This window comes from Vulpes vulpes, chromosome 8 (assembly GCF_048418805.1).
Source record: "Vulpes vulpes isolate BD-2025 chromosome 8, VulVul3, whole genome shotgun sequence".
Classification (NCBI taxonomy): Eukaryota; Metazoa; Chordata; class Mammalia; order Carnivora; family Canidae; genus Vulpes; species Vulpes vulpes.
The window spans coordinates 102,773,833-102,791,052 of NC_132787.1; the positions used below are offsets into that span (position 1 = coordinate 102,773,833).

A 17,220-nucleotide genomic window follows, 5' to 3' on the forward strand; every position below is an offset into this window, starting at 1 on the left:
TGGCTGGTGGTTTGTGAGACCACAGAACACCTGTCCCTGTGTAAATTCACTAACCAAAAACTTGTTGACAGTAGGAGAAAGGAGTGTGGCTAGATTGGGGGAGAGAAAAATAAATGGAAAAATGTAATCTGTGGAGTGGGATAGACCCAGATCCAAATCCTGGCTGGACCACAAACTATAATTTGTCTTTGAGGAGAGTTTTTTTTTAACTTCTCATGTCAACATATATGGGTTAAGGCTGTGGTAATTAAATAGGCTGATGGATGTAAGTGTGGAAAGCGTTCAATAAATTTCCCACCTCTTCCCTCCCATCCACTCTTCCTCCCTTCTGTTGTATTTGATATAACCCAGATTCCCAGGCTGAGAGCAAAGGAATCTAACTTCTTCCCACACCCAGATAATTCCCTCCGATCCCCATCCTCCTCTCCTTCCTTCAGCAGCCTCGAAGTGATAATGAGCCCTACTACCTTCTACCAGATGGGCTTCCCTCCTCCCAGATCTCTCTCCCTGCTGATGTTCTCTCCAGCATCCCACTTGCTCACTCTCTCTCCAGCTCTCTAGCACACTTAAGTTCTTGGTTTCCTCTGACATCTTTTCCCAAACGTATACCCTGCTCATGTTCACTTTGATCGAGAAAAGACCAGTCAAAACAAACCCACATTTCCCTTAATCTTGCCAATCCTACGTCCTGCTTTTTCTCCTTGCCATTTTGTCTCAAGCACGGCAAGGCTAATAATATCCTCTGGATATCATCTCACACTTACCCCCAAACCTCCTGTACGTGTATTCTTCACTAAACCGAGGATGTCGTGGTGTGTATCTGCTACCTTCCCAGCTCAGACCGAGAAGGGGCAATCATCTGGAGGTTTGTTGTCCCAGAGCTACTAAGAGCCGAGATACAAAATGTCAGGAGGCAGATCTGAGGGAATCAGAATTGGAAGAAGCTGGAGGGGCCATCCACACTGGCCTGGGAAACAAGGAGAGAGTGGCTGGGAGGAAGCAAATGACACATTTATAAGGGAATTTTGGTTAGGGTAGTAGATACTGAGTAGTTGCCTGAAGTAGTAATAGTCTACTTTTTTTTTTTTTAATTATTATCATCAGGCAAATTGATCCCTTTTGAGAATAAAAGCCTATAGACAACAAAGTACATAAAGCCCCTGCAGGGGCTGTTCTTCTGGCACTGGTGTGAGACCAAGGGCTAGAGTCTCCCCACGGTCCACCCTGGTGGGCACCATTCCTCTGTCTCATCTCCTCCAGATCTCTACCGCTTTTAGCACAAGTTCTCTTGCCATCCATCTTTCCTCTGTATTTGCCATCTTCTGCTTTCCTGCTTTGGTCTCAAGGCTTTGGTGGCAACGCACTGCTCTGGTCACCTTCTGCTTCTCTGATCCTGAGATCCTGCTTCTCTGCACTCTGCATTCACTCCATTTGGCCTTCATCCCATGACATCAGGTGCCAGAACGCTGTGTCCCCCTCTTTACCCCATCTCTGCTGTGGAGAACTCATGCAGGTGATCACCACTGCAGGAAAATGATCCTCACTTACATCCCTAATACTGAACCAGGCTGGGAGATTCACATCCATGGAACACATGCTATATCATGCTATATTGTGACTCAGCACATGCAACACCAAACCCAATGTCTGTCCCCAAACAGTCCTTACTTTCTCCCATTGGCCTTTCTCTCCCTACTGTTTCTGTTCACACAGTCCTGCCAACCAAACTTGACCTCTGCTACTGCCCAGGCCCCTGCAGGGGTCACAGGACTGTTGCTTCATCTTCTTTTAGAATTCTTCCCTACTGTGCCATCTTCCCTCCAGTCCACTCTGCTTCTGCTGGTCTCAGCTAGAGATAACTCCCAACAGCCAGACAACGCCATGTGGGCCCTTCCCAGTGGGAAGTCAAAGGTCAAAGCAGAAGGAACAGCCAAGGGGATCCCTGGGTGCCGCAGCGGTTTGGTGCCTGCCTTTGGCCCAGGGCGCGATCCTGGAGACCCAGGATCGAATCCCATATCAGGCTCCCGGTGCATGGAGCCTGCTTCTCCCTCTGCCTGTGTCTCTGCCTCTCTCTCTTTCTGTGACTATCATAAATAAATAATAAAAAAATAAAAATAAAAAAAAATCAAGAAGGAACAGCCAAGATGGCAAGGCCCACAGGAAAACAAAAGCTGGGAGTCAGAGTTCAAAATCCAGGGTCCCCAAGGGCAAGAATGGTGCCGCTTCTCCAGCCACATAGAAGGAAAACATGTCCTTAAGGAGGTCTTTGCCCATGCATCCAAGAAGGGGCCCAGAGCCAAGGCCACTGCTCCTCCTAGGGATGGCAGGTCTAAGATAGTGCAGAACCTCAGGCCAGGAAGAAAGAGGCCCCCAAGGGCCCAAGGAGGCCAGCCATGCACACCAAGGCCTCATTGTGCCAACTGGACAGTAAGAAGGTACAGGCTGAAAGCTAGAGCTGGGGTGAAGACACGCAGATCCTGTCTGAGTTTTGTTCCCCAACAAACCATCATTCTATTTCATTGTAATCTATTTACCAATAAAGCCCCCCCACACACAAAAACACACAATCATGGTCTCTCCTGTCTAGTTCCTTCGTGCCCAGGCTCCTTCCCTCCTAATGTGTGCTAAGACCGACATTCTGCAAATGATGGACTCAGACTCAGGGAAGTTTAGGTGACGTTCTGATGGCCACCTGCCATGTAATTGACAAAGCCAGACTCAAATTCGACTTTTCTGCCTCCAGATTCTATTCTACACTTAACGTTTCTGTAATTGGGATGTTTCATGTAGTTATGCACATACACCAGCAAAGGTGGGCATCTTCTACATTTGAAATGAGCAAAAAATAAGCACTAAGTATATTCATTCAGGCTGCCGCATAAATGATAGAGCTTAAGAGGAAATGGAGCCGAAATGAGCCCAAAAAGGCATCCAGCATGAGCTTATGGAGGATTTCTGAGGAGCAGCAGGAAGTGGGCCTTCATAATTAACTTCAGACTCAGAAGTTAAGAAACCTTCCCAAGGTCACCCAGCAGAGGTGAAAAAAGCAGGTGTCCCATCCCGTCTGTCTCCAGAATTGGTTCCTTCCCAGTCTATCATCTTCTTAAAAGCTGGGATCTGTCTCGCACACACACACACACACACACACACACACCTTTGCACCTCTTTACTACTGAGTAAAATGTATCTTGTGGATTCATTTAATAATTAATAGATTATATCACCATATCTCTTTCTTAGGATTTAAATCATTTCTCCCAATTCTTATTGTATATCATGTTCTTCATGCTGTGTCCCTGGGATGACCTTGTAAGAAATGTGTCTTTTCAACAGTATAACAACCTCATCTCTCTCCTCTCCCGAATATCATGCTGAGCAAAGTCAACTTGCACATCGTTGGACTTTAAAAATGTGTGCGCATGTTGTTTTAGTCTTCTCTCACTTTGGCTGCAGAAACCCACCTGCATCATGGAGTTCAAGGTCTCAGGTTGATGCTAACAACTCTGTGATGTAGACACCATTCCTCTGACCCTCGTTCATTTTATAGTTGAGTAACTTCAGACTCAGAAGTTAAGAAACCTTCCCTTCCTTTGAGTGGTCCAGCCTTTCATCCCTGGCTCGCTGGGTGACCTGGAGTAGAAGGCAAGACGCACCTATTGCCTCCACCTCCTGAGCTGATAGGACCTTCTCCAACCTCTGCAGGGAGGGAGTTCCTGCCAGTCGGCTCATTTACATCAGAACAAGATTCTGTCTCTGTGTCTTTTTATCTTGAAACAAAAATTGAGCGCCTTTGACAGTTGTTCTTCCCTGATGAGATGTCTGATAAGCTGTCTCACCTAGACAAAAAGTTACTTTATCACAGTGTTTTACAAATAAGGAGAAGGTTGTCAAGATTCAAATAAAAGTGGTGTCTAGCTCTCTAGCTTTGACATCCCAGGGAGTGCCGGTGCTGGTTTGGCATTAGGAATGTAGGTGTGGATCACCTTCCCAAAGAGGTCGTAGCTCAAATATGTTCCCTGCATTGTCTCTGAAGTGCAGCTTCACAGACGGCTGGAGCCGAGACACAGGATGATGGAACACACCCAGAAGAGCGAGATGAAGGGTGGCCTTGATGCCGGGGGACGGGGGGCGGGCACTGACATGAAGCTCTCTTCAGGCAGAACAGCATAATGCAATGAGATGGTCAGTCTTGGACTTGGGTTCAAATCCTGAATCAATTATTCACTAACCTTGGGCTGTTAATGAAGCTTCTTTTAAAAATCTATTTAAAAGAGAAAAGAAACTATCATTTATGTGGAGCTGACTATGTCCCAGATGCTCTAAGAGTTAAACGTTTACAAATACCACCTCTCTGTGTCCTCACAAATCTACAAATTAGAGAACGTTTCCTTTCCATTTCAGATCATTGGATTTTTTTTGTTGTTTTCTCTTTTAAGATTTATTTATTTATTTATTTATTTATTTATTTATTTATTCATTCATTCATTCATTCATTTATTCATTTATTTTAGGGGGTGATTTTAGAGGGAGAGGGAGAGAAAAACATCTCAAGCAGACTCTGTGCTGAGCATGGAGCCCAATGTAAGGCTTGAATACATGACCCTGAGATCATTACCTGAGCTGAAATCAAGAGTTGGATGCTTAACGACTGAGCCACCTAGGTGCCCCTCAGACCATTGATTCTTAAAATATTTATGTATATTCACCTTATATCTTTCTTCTTTTGTCTCCAGGTGGCCCAGGAATTTTACAATCAATGTATCCCTACCTTTAATGAATAAGATTCAGGAGACCTGAATTTATTGAGCCCTTCCTAGGCTATAATTGTGTCCAGCAATTTATATCCTTATTTACATCCTTAGTTTGTTCATTGAAAAAAAAATTATATGGTAAGAGCACTTAACATGAGATCTACCCTCTTAGACATTAAGAGTACAATATATTATCATTGACTATAGTCTCATGTTTACGTTATCTGAACTGAAACTTTATGCCTGTTTATTGGTGAGTCTCCATTTCCCCCTCCCCCTAGCTTCTGGCAACCACCATTCCATTCGTAGACTCTATGCATTTGATTATCTTAGATACCTCATATAGGTGGAATTTCATGGTATTTGTCTTTCTGTGACTGACCTATTTCCCTTGGCACAATGTTCTCAAGGTTCATGCATGTTGTCATGGGGCAAAATTTCCTTCTTTTTTATGGCTGAATTATTTTCCATTGTATGAATATACCACATTTTCTTTACCCGTTTGTCCTTTGATAGACACTGAGGTCATTTCCATTTCTTGGTTGTTGGAGATAGTGCTGCAATCAACATGAGGGTCCTACAATTTCTTCAAGATCCTGATGTTTATATCAGACCTAGAGGCAAATATGATGCCCATTTGTAGAGGAAAAAAAATATTTCAAAGGACTACATCTCTAGACTGGAGTTACCCAGTTAGTGGTGGCCAGGTAGGGACTCACACTTAAGTCTGGCTTCCTCTAGAGACTTGGCCTTTTGCACAGTCCCTAGCCACCAAAATTTCATTTTCTTATCATCTCTTCCAGGCCTTCTGAAGCCATTGAAAATGTCTCATTATTTTTGATTACAGATATAATTTTATAAGTCATATCAGTCAATCATTACTAAAATCTAGAAAATTCGAGTTTGTGATACTGAATCAGTAGGAAAATTTACAGTAGCTTATTTTTTTAACTTAATTATGCTAATTGCTATTTCTAAGCATAATTAGCATTTTGAATTATTTAGTATAATTACGTCAAACAACATGTTTAATTTGTCACGTCAAGTATAATAATTAGTAATAATTCTTGAAAGGATGTCATTACAAGTTTGAGGTATTTACAGGGTGTAATTATGTCAAATGTGATAATACTAAAGAGTAAGACTAAAGCTTATAGAAAAATGTTGCTGCAAATATTTTGAAAGTTTAATGTTGTGGCCATTTTAAATATTTTTGTTCCTCAACAGAAGTCAAACTTGTCATGGTTTGGTGGTCTGCTTGCAAATTAAGAGAATGAAAACAGGGCCACAGATTATGGCTCAACTAATATTTAATCCATCAAATGTCGCCACCACCCCTCCCTTTTTTTAACTCCAAAATGAACAAAAATAGTTTTTCATATTAAATGGCTATACTTGAAAAATGACTCTGGGGAAATAAAGACAATCCAGAAACAAATGGATTTCTTCCAAATATGGAAACGAAATATCAGGCTAAAGTAAGAGGTGAGTTAAGTTAAGAAGCCCAGCTGTTTCATGGCTGTGTGGTTTGCCAACTACTGACACATTTAATTTTCAATAACCTTTGTTATAAGATGGGGATAATACACACTGTTGTGGAGGGAAATGAGATGTAGCTAAACTGCTTTATAGCTGTAGGTGGTCTACCAGTGTATGAATTTATGTTGTTATCTAGATATTCCTGACATCATCATACTCAGCAACAGGACAAAAGAATGACAAGTGGTTCAAGTTCTGCCATAGGTGGAGGTGAGCTGCTTACCAGCTCTGTGGGGTCCTGGACAAGCCATTTTACTCCTGAGTTTCAGGTACCCCACCTACCGAATGAAGGAAATCCTACAAATTTCGAGAACATGCTGAGGACAAAATGAGGCCATGAGGATAAAAACATCTAACGTAGGGTCATCCACGTGACTTTCACTCGATAAATGTTTGGATTTGCATTAAAGCAGAGCCCAGGAACCACATACTGGAAAAGCTGGATCGAGAGCCTTGTTTTCCTCTGGCCCTTACTCTCCAGTGTTTTAGAAGATTGAGTGAATGTTGTGATAAGAGCCTAGCCTTTGGGCTTAGCTATCCCTGACCTGGAATTCCAATTTTAAGTATTTACTTATTGAACGTTTAGTTAACCAAAGGACACTTTCATCCCCTCAGGTTTGTACAGTAGCCCCTTGCTACCCTTGGGGAGTGAGTTCCAAGACTCCCAGGGGAAGCCTCAGCAGGGTAGTATTGAACCCCATATATAAATGTGTCTTTTTCTCATACATATATACATATGATGAAGTTCAGTTTATAAATTAGGCATAGTTAGAAATCAACAACACTAATAGTAAAAAAAAGGGGCACCTAGGAGGCTCAGTGATTGAGCATCTGCCTTTGGTTCAGTTGGTGATCCTGGGATCTTGGGATCAAGTCCTGCATCGGGCTCCCCACAAGGAGCCTGCTTCTCCCTCTGCCTATGTCTCTGCCTCTCTCTCTGTGTCTCTCATGAATAAATAAATAAAATATTTTAAAAAACTAATAGTAAAATAGATTGTCAATATACTGTAATAAAAGTTATGTGAAAGTGGTCTGTCTCTCTCTCTTAAAATATCTTATTGCCCTGCACTCACCCTTCTTGTGATGACGTGAGATAATAAAATGCCTTCGTGATGAGATGAAGTGAACAACAGAGGTGTTGTGACATAATGTTAGGCTACTACTGACTTTCGGACCAGAGCCAGAAAGAGTCATTTACTTGTGGGTAACCGAAACCATGAAAAGCAGAAGACTGGATAAGGGGAGACTCCTGTAAGTCTTTGGGGTAGGGAGAGGAAAGTGAAAGTTTACAACAGAGGAATTCTCTTTCCTCCCAACCAAACCCGATTGGGCAATCCTTTTGCTATTTTTACTATTTGAATGATTTTGCATCAGATGGCTTTACATACCTGTTGGTGTGGGAGATTCCCACAAGGAGCCCCAAGCTCTGCAGAGCCAATTGCACTTCCACCTACATGTGGCAAGGCTGTCACCAACCCTACAGGTGACTGACAGATATCAATCTGTTGAGATTTATTGTGGGCATTACCTCTTCCATAGGATCATTCTCTAATCTCAGTCCTTCGAGGTAAAATTGGTCGCTCCCCTCTTTGTGGTCCTAATTCATCTGCAGCACAGAGATCTATGATAATATCCGTTTAACACGTTTTTATAGATCTCTGTTGTCCTTACTTGCTTGGTCTCTTCTATTGAAATAATTTAAAGTCTCTGAAGGATAGGGTCTATGTCTAGAATATTTGATGAATATCTGAACATTCCCCTGTATCTAGCATTGACACATCACATATGGTAAGAGTTCATCGAATACTCATTGGATGAGTTAAGAAATGAATAAGCTTTGGCATGTGTCTAAAATGAGAGCTAGTTAATTGGAATAGAAAATGTTTAAGATTTAAATTCAAAACGAAATGGTTAACATTCACTCATTCATTCACTTATCAATTCTACAATTATTTACTGGTCATTGGCTAAGTACCAGGGCCTTGGCTAGGGCCTGGGGATAGATCAAGAAATCACTTAACACAGATACATTTTCCTTATGGTCTAGTGCAGTAGCTCTCAGTGCATGACTGAGGAATTGCCTGTATCAAAAACTGAGGCTGTGAACAAACTTCTGACCTGATAAATTATATTCTCTTGCTATGGGCCTTGAGCTTTCCGTTTGTAACAAAGACTTAATTCTTACAGTTTTTCAAGTTATAGACTTACTGGTTTACATTTTACTAAGTTATACACTAAGTGTGGGACCCTGGAGTAGTTAGCCATCATCTCTGAACCTTGATTCCCTCATACGTAAAGTGAGACTGGTACTGTGCATCGTGGAGATTAGTGGTGAGGAATATAAGTCTTCTCTTTAAGATGCCTACTAAGTGCTCAGGTAGGGTTCAGTGATTGTTTCAAAGGAAATTGCAGGCACCTGTTTTCCTGGGAATGGCATGACCATGAAGTTTTCTTAAATCAAGTCTTGGTTTAAACATAGAAGCAAATGTCTCCATTTAAAGTGGATGATTCCTCACTTAAATGCTTAGGATGGTAAATGTTATAATAAGTGTCTTTTATTGCAATTAAGAATGAGAAAAATAGGGGTACTTGGGTGGCTCAGTTGGTTAAGTGGCTGCCTTCAGCTCTGGTCATGATCTTGGGGTCCTGCGATTAAGCCCTGTACCAGGCTCCCTGCTCCACCCCCACTCATGAGCTCTGTCTCTCTCTCTCTCAAGTAAATAAATAAAATCTTAAAAAAAAAAAAAGAATGAGAAAAGTAAAAAAGGAAGCAATGCTAAGAAAGTAAAAGAATGACTTCTCAGGGCAATTAGTTTTGTCATCTTAGAGGTCACGTAAAGTTTCAATTTCAAGGAATTTTCAATTCAGTTGGATAATAATTTGCCAAGTACCCACCCAAATGTACGTGCACAAAGATATGGGGTGGAGTTCTTGACTTCCAGCAGTTCATAATCACATCAGGGTTCAGAGCCGTGTGTCACAGGAAATTGGTTGTACAGGGACAAAGGCTGAGAAACCTACTGGGTCCCAGAGAAGCAACATAAAAATTGGGATGGCAGTAAACTACTCTTGCCCCTCCATTGGAAAGACAAAGGAAGAAGGTGGTGCAACCAGAAGCCGGGGACTGGGGTCACCTGGGTCCACCTGGCACAAGCTCCAGCTGGAGCTTCCTTGGGGGACACAGAGACACAGAGCAGACTCAGAGGATGCTGCTGCTGGGGACAACTTTTGAGGCAGAGAGAAGGAAAGAAATGTTACAGCTTTACCTTTCTCAGCCTCCTATCTCTTATCACCCCCTCACGTTGACTGGACCCAAGCTGAAGCAGCTGCATGAGGACCTGGGAAATGAAGATAGGGTCAGCCATCCTGCCACACAGAGCAGGGTGTGGGCAAGACAAGGGCCAGGTCTGCAAGCAAAGCCCAAGACTGACAAGAAAGGAAGAGTTGATGTGAGGAGGCTATACTAATGCTGGCAGAGAGGGAGAGAGGGAGGACAACAGTGTCCTCCTGTAGGAGCCAGGCTGGCTGCCCAGGCACAGACTTGCATCGAGACGGAAATGAGATGAGATCACCGTGGTTTGGCATCCTTTGCACAGATTTTTCCAGTTGAGATGCTGCATTTTGCCAAAGCACCCTTGAGTGATCAGACTCAGGGTCTGATCAAAGCTCTGTGTGACAGAGGTATCAGGCTCCCTTGTTACTGGTATGCGATGAGAAACACCCTGCCTCGGGCACCCGTGTCTACTGTTCATCTAGTCTCCCCTCTTAGCAACAGGTATTGGGGGAAGCTAAATTATAATCAGAAACTGTTCCATGAGTCTAGAGCCGGGCTGAGGAGAATTTTGAAGAATCTTAAAACTCAGTGTAGTTCAGCTTCCTGCCCTCTGTAGCATTACCTAAGGCAAGTCGTATTACCTAAGACACACCACGTACAAGAAACACCATCATCTCATGAACCACCAAGAATCAGAGGGAGGAGGAGGGGGATGGGGAGATGCCGTTATTACATCATAATGCAATGCTTCTTTATCACTTCAAGTTTTTATTTTAGACTTACTGAAAGAGCTATATTTTGAAATTTTTATTTCTTCATTTTAAAATTCCAGTATAAAAATAAATAAGTAAATACAATTCCAGTATAGTTAACATAGTGTTGTATTAGTCTCAGGCGTCCAATATCATGATTCAATAATTCTATATATCACTCAGTGCTCATCACCATAACTGTGCTCTTAATCCCCTTCATCTAGTTCACCCGTCCCCCTCTTGCCCTCTGTCAACCACCAGTTTGTTCTATATAGTTAAGAGTCTGCTTTTTTGTTTGTCTCTTTTTTCTTTGCTCGTGTGTTCCTTAGATTCCACACATGAGCAAAATCATATAGTATTTGTTTTTTACTGACTGACTTATTTCATTTATCATTATATCCTCTAGAGCCATCTATGCTATTGCAAATGACAAGATTTCATCGTGTAGATATACATACCACATGTTCTTTATCCATTCATCTGTGGACGGACACTTGGATTGCTTCCACATCTCAGCTATTGTGAATAATGCTACAAAAACATAGGGTACGTGTATCTTTTCAAATTAGTGTTTTTGTGTTCTTTGGGTAAATACCCAGTAGTGGAATTACTGGGCATATGGTAATTCTACTGTATAGTGTTTTAGATACAGAAGCGAAAACAATATGAATAGTTAAGTCCATGTTCATGAATGTTCATGCAGCGACAACTACGACAACTACATTAACACTGTCTTGCTGGCAGTAATTTTAAGACTCTGTCACTTAAGATGCATGTGGGTTTATTATATGTTAAGAAACGAAGCCCTACAGATTAGACCTGATAGAAAAATGGTAGCTTCAAGATAAAAACTGTTCTTTATTATTATTTTTTAATCAGCTAGAGATCATTTGTGTTGCATTAACTTGACCTTGCTCTGGGATTCTCTTTGAGTCCAACCCATAGGCAGATAACTCTCTGCCCACATGGAAAAGATCAATACAAACAGTTCAGTGACACTTTCCTTAGGTAAAATCACACTTCGATATCAGTGATTAGATGGGAAATGTCTAAATCTTCTAGGCCTTTGTTTATAGACCCGAACTTGGGCCACCACTAGAGGTGACTGCTAGTTTAGAATCCTCTTCATTTCAATCTTCTTTATTGCAATCAGGAATTTCTGGGGGTGCTTTCCATCAACCACATCAAGAGATCTATTTAAGTATTTTCCATTTACAGGTGTCTTACAATCTAAAAAGTTTTTTTTCCTCGAATTTTCTTATTTGACCCTCACCATAAAGTTGTAAGGAGGCCAGGCACCTAGTACGGCATTGTCATTTTTTGGCAGATGAGGAAACAAAGAATCTGCTCTTCTTTCTGTCAGGTGTCTTAATTACATGCCTCTTAAAAAAAAAAAAAAAAAAAAAAAAACAAAGCAACTGGGTGGAGTATTGTCTTAAAACATAAACCAGTTACTTTATCTGGTGGTCAACCAAATAAAGGGGTAAGGTGTCACATTGTTGGATTAGAAACAACAAAACAAAACAGGTTATGTTGGCTGTGTTGGAGTTATTAAGGAATATGTCCCTGCTATGGTACCTCCCTACATGATTTTCAAGGGCAGTTTGTCTGTATGTCACCTTCTATCTATATTCACTTCCTAATCCTACCATCACAGGTCCTTTATTATATGTCACCAGAGAACCACAGGTAGGCCTCATACAATGGATACGTCATCCTGAACTCGCTAAGTGAGGGCTGAATAGGTACCAGGCACTATGCCAAGCCCCTCTCATGCACTACCTCCAGTCCTTCTGGCCATCCTTTGAACTAGATATTTTTATTCCCATTTGACAAGGGGATGCAGAGAAGGCAAGCATCCCGCTAAGCATTGTTCAGCCTGGAAAGAGCAGAACAGGAATTTCGTGCTAGCCCTCAGGGATTCCATGACCCCTTCTATCTCTCTCAGGTCAATTCCTAGAAGCCTAGAAGCCACCATGACACTAAGAGGCTTCGGTTGTCTTCAGGACTCAGTCTGGAATCCATCCCTTGAGCCTCCTAAGAAGGTTCCTCTTCTATAAAAGGAAAGTTTGGGACTCCCAGTTGTATCGTGTGGCAGTACACATCCCAGCAGGGCAGGGTGAGTGCCTGAGACCACAGGATGGGGCGTTGGAAGTAGGCACAACCCAGAGATAATGCTCTTGACCAGCTTGCAGTTCTCTGTAGGTCTTGTCCTGAATCTCCCACTATTGTGTTACCCTCCCGGAGAACAAGGACAAGGGAGGACATGCGGGGTGAATGGTCACCTATGTTGTATGCCTGTCGCATTGAGGGTAGCATTTAATGGTGCTGGCTGGCAGAGGTGTGTGGGTGTCAGGTCTATTTCCTTTCACTGCACTGCTTGTTGAAAACATTCACTTTTAGATCACCTCTCTTTATCCTTGACTACATCGAAAGGCCAGGCCAGCCAAAACCCTGGTTTGGCTTCTGGGGAGAAATTTTCTTACAGATTCTGTTTATGTGAGAGAGAGATGGTTTATCATTCATACTCTTAAAAGATACAATGAGTTTGCCGGGCTGATGGGCGCACACATGTACCAAGAAAGACCAGAGATTCTATTGCTGACACAGGCAGTGTCATGGATCCTAGAGTTAGAGCCAAGCTTAGAGGTAAGTTAGTCAAACCCCCCCTTTCCTGGAGAAAAATAAATTAGGTCCCCTGAGCTAACAGCTTGCCCAAACCCCAGATCAAGTAGGCATTTAATTGGCATCCTCAGGGCTGCTCCAGCCACAAATCCATTCTCGCACCCCCTTCCAGCCAGCTATATTTCTTACTGTGAATTACAGAAACTTCCACTTACCACTCTCTGCTTTTGCGCTCCCATTGCTCCATGAAATGCCCCCATTTTTCTAAGCATCCTATTCTTGTTGGACTGATGAACTTCTGCTCTTTTTTCAAAGTCCAGCTGAAATGCAATCTTCTTCCCTGATGATTTGAGGGGCAAAGCTGTGGGCCCTCTCTGCTGGGCTTCTGCCGTCACTGATTTTTATATATTCGCTTTCAGCATATATAGATCATTTTGCAGTGCATCGGCTCATCCTCCTCCCTTTGATTTACACTACGTTTTTTTTTTTTCAAGGGCCTTGTTCTTTCTTCCCTTGCTCACCCCAGTGCCTATCACAGCTCCTGGGTACATTGGGAACCACCTAGTAAATTCTTGCTGACAAAGCAATTTCCCATATTTAATTTATGTATATCCTGCTTTGCTCAAAGACCTTTGAAAGCCGATTGGAAGGAAGACAAAGGAGGAAAGAAAGGAAGGAGACAGGGAAAAGGAAGATGGAGGACGAGAAAACCAGGACAGTCAAGAGACAGGAAGGAGAAGAAGGTTGGAAATAGTGAAAGAGGGAGAACAGGACCCAGGTGTTCTGAGGCCCACCTTGGGTGACCTAAGGCTTTGTGCTGTCTCTTAGCATTGGATGAATGTCCAGAGACATAGGAAAGAAGCGAGTACCAGGGTTCAGTTTTACTTCTGCCCTGAGCATGAGGTTGGCAGGGTGGGGACTCTGCCCCCCCCCACCTTTCTTTATTTTTTTTCTTTCTTTATTTATTTTCTTTCTTTCTTTGATTTTATTTATTTATTCATGAGAGATGCACACTGAGAAGCAGAGACATAGGCAGAGGGAGAAACAGTCTCCCTGTGGGGAGCCCCATGTGGGACTCCATCCCAGGACCCCAGGATCATAACCTGAGCCAAAGGCAGATGCTCAACCACTGAGCACCCAGGTGTCCCCCTGGCCTTACTGAGTTAAGTGCCCCAACCCATTATCAGAACTTGAAGCCCTTCTGTACCTCCAGTGGGGACCACTGAATCATGTGGCTGAAGGAGGCAAGACCCTTCCAGCTCTTCTTCTATTTTGAGTTGATAGTTGGATTTATTATGGCTTTTATGTCTCTGTAGCTTCTTGCTCTGCCCACCTACCATCAGGGCAGTTTCACCTGTGCCTTTCTGGAAGTCAGCAGGGCCTTCCAAGTGCTGAGAAATGCACACCAAGGAACTAGAAAGAGCTGCCTCTCCTCCCACTGTAAAATAGTTATGAGGGACACACACTTGGGTTTGGAGGGACTTTTCGCTCCGCTGAGTTCTGTTCAGTAAGCTGTCACTGTTTTTCCTTCAGGCTGTCTAGCTGTGATGCCAACCAGAACAAGCATAGCTGCTTAACAGTCATATCCTGCAGCTTATTTTGGGACAATTTAATCAATATTTCATCAGAAAATGTTTTTTCTTAGTCTTTTGGAAATGTGATTTTTAAAAGATTGATTGCACTTTTAAGTAGAGCTGTTCTTAAAAACCATACTAATTATTTTTATTTACAATTAGCTGAACAAATGTATTTAAAGTATTTGATAAGTTCTGGCAGATGTATATGCTCAGGAAACTATCATCATGGTCAAAATAATGACCATACCCATCACCTCCGAAAGGTTCCTTGTGTCCCTTTGTAATTGCCCTTTGCTTGCTTCTCTGAGCACCCTACCGTGGCATGCTGCCTCTCACCGTACATTCATTCATGTTTCTCAGAACAGTATCTAAATGGAATCGCACAGCATGTACCTCTTCCTCTACCTGCTCTCACTTGGCATCATTATTTTCAGATTCATCCATAGCATAGCAGTACTTTGTGCTTTTTGTTCCATAGTATGAATGTACCACTATTTGTTTATCCATTCACCCATTATTGGCATTGGGATTATTTCTTGTTTCGGTCTATTGCAATTAAAGCTGCCATGAAAATTTTTGAACAAATCTTTGTATGGACATATGCTTTCTCCTCTCTTGAGGAGGTAGGGAGAAGAACAATAGGTCATATAGTTGACATACCTCCCAAACTACCCCCTAAAGTGCTTTGCCATTTGATCTCATACCAGCAGTGCAGGGATCCATGTCTTCACCGACACCTGGTATGGTCATTCTTTCTAATTTCAGCAGTTTTAATAGGTGTGTAGCAGTGCCTCACTGTGCTTTCAATTTGCATTTCCTTAATGTTTAATGATATAGAGCTTATTTTCCATGTGCTTTTATCTCCTTCACCAGAGTGCTATTCAAATACTCTGCTCAGGTTTTTTGGGTTGGCTATTTTCTCTTATTGAGTTTTAAAGGTTTGTTATGTATTCTGGATACAGGTTATTTGTTAGATACATACTTCATAAATTTTCTTCTCCATTCCTGGGTTTTTCTTTGTGTTTTCTTAACAAGGTCTTTTAAAGAGTTTGAAGTTTTAAATTTTGATGAAGTCTAATCTATCAATTTGTTATTTTATAGATCCTGTTTTTAATGTCATAGCTTTGCCTAACTCAAGCACACAAAGGTTTTCTTCTTGAACTTTTTAATTTTAGCTTTTGAATTTAAGTCAATAATCTACTTTGAGTTATTTTTGTGTATGCTGCAAGACATAGATCTATCCTTATTTTATTTTTGCCATGTGGGCATCAAATTGCTGCAACATCACTTATTGGAAAAACTATCCCTTTCCCTCTGATTTACTTTTGCATCTTTGTTGAAAATCCATTATCCAAATACGTGTGGGTCAATTTCTGGACTCTGTTCTGTTCTATCGATCTGTCTTCCTATACTTGCACTAATACCATGCTGTCTCGATAACTGCATCTTTATAATAAGTATTAAAGTCATTTGTTTTCTGTCTCTCACTGATCCCTGTCTTGTGTTGCCTAATGTACACTTGAAAATCATCTTCTCCTGTATTTTGTTAGTTTGACTTCTATTTTTTTCAAGTGGGAGGGTAAATGTAGTCTTGTTATTTCACCTTGGCTCAAAGTGGGAGACAAATTATGTTACTTTTGATCCACAGAATTATATCTCCAATATTAATGAAAGCCCAAGGGCATATAAAATTTGAGATATAGTTGCATTTGGCACAACTTTCCAACATTACATGCATATGTATGCATCCAGGATGACAGTTAACAAAGTGGTAAGTTCTGAGCTAGACCTTTTGGTCTTACCTGAGTCCAGTTGAAGTATCACTATGGTTGTTCTGAGGACAATGCACTATTGATTTGTGGCATGCAAGGAATTAATTTTGTATCACATTCAGTTCCAACAATCATTAAACACGTGACCCTGTCATGGTACTTAGTTTGAGGCCCTGGGGAAATGGGACACTTTGGAGATATGGAGCCAGAGAAGTCAGTGTGTCTCGTAGACCACCTTTGGGATCACATTCACAGAAAGGGCCAATAAATGTGGTTTAATGAACAAATAAAGGAGGTCTGACTATAAAATGATGAGGCCCGTTATATATCCACATGGATGGAGAAGTCTGGTGGAAGAAAAATGCAGATTTTGAACATAGGGAGAATTAGAATCTAATTCCAGCTCCCTATTGATCTGGTGGGTAAGAGAAGTTAAAATATTCAGGTTTCAGCATCCTCATTTTTAGACTAGACATTACATTACCTATCTCCAATATTATTATGGTGATAAAATCAGATATGTGTGTTATACACCTAACATAGAGCACGGCCTAGATTAAACATCTAATTAACATAAATTCTCTGTCCTATAGAGCAGCTCACTGGGAAAGATAGAATCTTTTCATAGTTATTGCTCAGAATGTGTAAGGGACTGATTTAAGATATGGAGGAACAGACTTTACAATTTCTTCACTGATGCTGAATCTTTGAACCTTGAGAATAGATTTGATTTTTGTAAAGAGCCAAAAATCATCCAAAGGCAAGGCAAGCAGACAAATAGAGTGTCTTACCAATGGGGATACAAATAAATATACACAAAAGAATGTGACTATGAAATCACATCATACAAAGTCGAGTGGTTCATAAGCCAGTCATCCCATCAATTCCCAGTTTTGAAGTCAAAGGTGGCCTGAGGATTGCTATACCATA

General features: G+C 41.6%; 1 long non-coding RNA gene across 4 annotated transcripts in view; it reads left to right on the forward strand.

Moving 5' to 3' along the window:
• Positions 1–17,220, forward strand: part of LOC112927765 (uncharacterized) — an 84,382-nt gene that overhangs the window by 16,942 nt on the left and 50,220 nt on the right. Inside the window, exon 2 of one of the 4 annotated variants that reach the window (XR_012003231.1) lies at positions 10,723–10,862. The exons of the other annotated variants lie outside the window; for them this stretch is intronic. This is a non-coding gene — a long non-coding RNA (uncharacterized lncRNA). The remainder of the gene's footprint in view (positions 1–10,722; positions 10,863–17,220) is intronic. 4 annotated transcript variants of the gene reach the window in all.